At 40.7% G+C, this 4592-nt stretch overlaps 1 pseudogene; it reads right to left on the bottom strand.

Annotated features, from left to right (window-relative positions):
• Positions 1-2643: 2643 nt before the first annotated feature.
• LOC112910626 (PDZ and LIM domain protein 1 pseudogene) lies at positions 2644-3891 on the bottom strand (annotated as a pseudogene).
• Between the last annotated feature and the right edge of the window lie 701 nt (positions 3892-4592).

Here is a 4592-nt window from a genome sequence, read left to right as displayed (position 1 = left end):
ATCATCAATAAGGACCTTATAGATACAGACCAACACCAAAACAACAACACAAAGACTCAGAAAATGAAGCTGTCATCAAAACCACAGTCAAAAAGTAGGCCAGTACTTACATGCTAAACATAAACAGGATGACTGCTTGCTAAAGCAAAATATTTAAATAAGATATTCTAAAATAATAGTCTTCTTAATTACTTTAAAGTCTTCTAAAATAATACTCAAATATTTGTATAATTAATATATAATAAAAATGCCCACCATAACAACAATCATTTGTTGTTTCTTAAATTCCACATGTGAGTGAAATCATGAAGTATTTGTTTTTCACTGACTGACTTATGTCACTAAGCATAATGCTCTCTAGCTCCATCCATATCATTGCAAATGGCAAGACTTCATTCTATTTATGGTGGACTAATATTCTATTGTACACATATACCACATATTTATCCATTCAGCAGTTGAAGGATGTTTAGGCTTTTCCCATAATTTGGCTATGGTAGATCATGTTATAAACACTAGGGTGCATCTCTTTGAATTGATTTTTTGTATCCTTTATATAAATACATAGCATTGCAATTGCTGGATGATAGGGTTTCTCCATAATTTGGCTATTGTAGATCATGCTATAAACATTGGGGTGCATCTCTTTGAATTGATATTTTTGTATCCTTTGGGTAAATATGTAGTGGTGCAACTGCTGGATTGTAGGTAGTTCTGTTTTTAACTTTTTGAGGAACATCCATAGTGTTTCCCAGAGTGGCTGTACCACTTTGCATTCCCACCAAAAACCTAAGAGGGTTCCTTTTCTCTGCATCCTTGGCAACACCTGTTGTTTATTGTATTGTTGGTTTCAGCCATTCTGCCAGATATGAGGTGATATCTCATTGTAGTTTGATTTGTATTTCTATGATGATGAGTGATGTTGAGTATCTTTATATGTCTGTTGATAATCTGCATATCTCTTTGGAAAAATGTCCATTAATGTCTTCTGCCCTTTTTTTACTGGAATTTAAGAAACAAAACAAATGAGGAGGGAGGTAAGATGGCAGAGTAGTAGGATGACCCTATGTTGGCTTCCTCACTCAAACACAGCTAGATAAATATAACATCATTCTGAACACCCAATAAATCAATCAGAAGTCTTAGAGAACAAAGCTACACATCTGCAAACCAGAAAAATAACCTGTGTAAACTTTTCTTAACAAGCACACCAAAACACACCTAGGACCTAGCTTTATTTATGGTTTTCTTTCAATTTTGATTTTCAATTTTATTTTGTTTTTTATTTTTATTTTTTCATTTATTTTTATTGAAGTTTGATTTGCCAACATATAGTATAACACCCAGTGCTCATCCCAAGTGCCCTCCTCAGTGTCTGTCACCCAGTTACCCCAACCCCCTGCCCACCTCCCCTTCCGCAACCCTTTGTGCATTTCACAAAATTAGCATTCAATTTTATTTTTTTCTTTTTGTCTGTTTTTTTCACTCCAAAATGACAAGGCAAAGGAACTCACCCCAAAAGAAAGAACAAGAAGAAATGATAAATAGAGATATAATCAATGCAGATATAAGTAAGATGTCTGAATGAGAATTTAAAACAACAATTATAAGCATACTAGCTGGATTTGAAAAAAGCATAGAAGATACTAGAAAATTCCTTACTGCAGCGATAAAAGAACTAAAATCTAGTCAGCCTGAAAAAAAAATGCTATAACTGAGATGCAAACCAAATAGAGGCTATAAAAATGAGGATGGATGAAACAGGAAAAAAATCAATGATACAAAAGATAAATTATGGGAAATAATGAACCTGAAAAGAAAAGGGAAACAAAGGTAATGGATCACGAAGGTAGACTGAGGGAACACAGTGACGTATTACAATGGATAACGTTTGTATTATAGTAGTTCCAGAAAATGAAGAGGGAAAGGGGGCAGAAGGTTTATTTGAGCAAATTATAGCCAAAAATTGTCCTAATCTGGAGAAGGATACATTCATCAGTATCCAAGAAGCACAGACAACTCCCATTAAATTCAACAAAAGTTGACTGAGGTCAAGGCATGTCATACCCAAATTCACAAAATACACAGGCAAGGAGAGAATCCTGAAAGCAGCAAAGGAAAAAAAATGTCTCAGACTTATAAGGGAAGACAGAACACACACACACACACACACACACACACACACACACGACAGATCTCATCCACAGCAGATCTGCCACAGAAAATTAGCAGGCCATAAGATGGTGGCAAGATATATTCAACATGTTGATTGGGAAATATGCAGCCAATAATACTACATCCAGCAAGGCTGCCATTCAGATACCATGTCACACCAGTGAGAATGGTGAAAATTAACAAGACAGAAAACTACAAATATTGGAGAGGATGTGGAGATAGGGGATCCCTCTTGCATTCTTGGTGGGAATGTGAGCTGGTACAGCCACTCTGTAGAATTGCATGGAGGTTTCTCGAAGAGTTAAAAATAGAGCTACCCTATGACTCAGCAATTGCACCACTGGGGATTTACCCCAAAGTAACAGATGCAGTGAAACCGCAGGACACCTGCACCCCAATTGTTTTCTGGAGTCTATAAATTTATTGAGTAAAACCGAAACAATGTCAGGCATGTTCAATACAGTTTGGTTCAAATGTGGCTGATGTCCATCTGCAGCAGAAATGAACTGAAGTAAAGAGAAGACCCAAGGATGCTGGCAAGGAGGCCACTGAACAAAACAATCCTCTGTTAATTGTAAAAGCAGGCGTCACACAGCCAGTGAGTCAGTTAGCAGAGGCAGGGAGACGTGGTGTTTAATGAGCAGGGATAAAACCAGATTCAGCAAGAACTTTCAAAAGAGGAGAGGGCCAGAGCATTTAGAGATCGAGTTGCAACAGGTGTGGACCTGCCGGTTCACTTGGGAAACACTGTGACCACATTGTAGCCCTCAGGGGGTGTGACCTGCTCCCGAGCGTGCTTTTCACAGTAGATCTGATCCTACATGAAGAAATGGCTCTTATGTTTCAGATTGGGGCCACATTCAGTGCACACATAACACTCAGGGTGACGGTGGCGGTCCCGGAGCTTCACGAACACGCTGACAATGCCGGTGCCACATTTGTCACACATGGGCAACTTCTGGGCATTTCCAATAGATGCAGCCACTTTAGTGACTGGAGCCTTAACACTTCTGAAACCTGATGGCTTGTTGGGATCCCCTTTCTTCTCAGACTCTAAGATTTCCTGCAATACCAGGAATGAAGTGGATTGCTTGGGGGGGCTCATTTAACTCCTGTTTCTCATGAAGCATCTTGTAAACTTCAGATTCTTTGTCATTGACTAGTCTGCTTAGAGGCTGAGAATGGTCTAAGGCTCTGCCATTTGTCTCCTGCCCACTGGCTGCTGTCTTTGACTCCAAGGTGTTGTTGAAGTTGGATATGTTTTCAGAGGAATAGAGACCATCTGGGTTGTTGTACTGGTTTGTGATGACCCTGGGGGCAGAGCTGGAGGCCGGCAAGGCGGTAAAGGGCATGGCACTCCGGTTGTGGGCGCTTCCTATGTGCAGGACCTCTTGGGGTTCCGAGGCCAAATTCATCTTCTACGGATGACGTTTCCTTTCCTCTGTCACCAGGGAAGACCAGGTTTTTTGTTCAGATCTGGTGACTGTGAGGGTCATGTTGTCCATGCAGCCCTTGATTTTTTTCTGAGCTTCCAGGTGTGTCATACCACTGCTATTTTCCCCATTGATGGCTGTGATTACATCTCCGATGCATAAGTTAGCTCCCTCAGCCTTGCTTCTAGGAGTGACCCGGGAAATGGCCAGAGGTTGTTCGGTCTTTGCCCCCCACGAAGCCCCACGGCCCCGGGCCCTGGAAGACGATCTTCTGGGTGGACATGGCGTGGCAACCCACGGGAACCAACGCGGCAGGACGCATTGCGCTGGGCTCCCCGGCAGCTGTCGGTAAAATAGCCACCCCAATGTTTATACCAGCAATGTCGACAATAGCCAAACTGTGGAAGGAGCCTCAGTGTCCATCTAAAGATGAATGGATAAAGAAAATGTGGTCTATATATACAATGGAATATTACTCAGCCATTAGAAACAAAGAGTACCCACCATTTGTTTCAACGTGGATAGAACTGGAGGGTATTATGCTGAGTGAATTTAGTTAATCAGAGGACAAATATTATATGGTTTCACTCATTCGAAGAATATAAAAAATAGTGAAAGGGATTAATGGGAAAGGAGAGAAAGTGAGTGACACATATCCAAGTGGATGACAGAACATGAGAGACTTCTAACTCTGGGAAATGAACAAGGGGCAGTGGAAGGGGAGGTGGGCCGGGAGATGGGGTGGTGGGGTACAGGCACTGAGGGGGGCATCTGACGGGATGAGCACTGGGTGTTATACTATACGTTGGAAAATCGAACTCCAATAAAAATATATATATGTATAAAAGAGAAAAATTGATGCAAAAATTCTCAACAAGATAGCAGAAAGTTGAATTTAACAGTACATTGAAAGAAGTATTCACTACATTCCATTGGGACTTATTCATGGGCTGCAGTGGTAGTTCAAAACTTGCAAATCAATCA

Source organism: Vulpes vulpes, chromosome X, assembly GCF_048418805.1.
Source record: "Vulpes vulpes isolate BD-2025 chromosome X, VulVul3, whole genome shotgun sequence".
NCBI classification, from domain to species: Eukaryota; Metazoa; Chordata; class Mammalia; order Carnivora; family Canidae; genus Vulpes; species Vulpes vulpes.
This window is presented reverse-complemented; position numbering and strand designations above follow the sequence as displayed.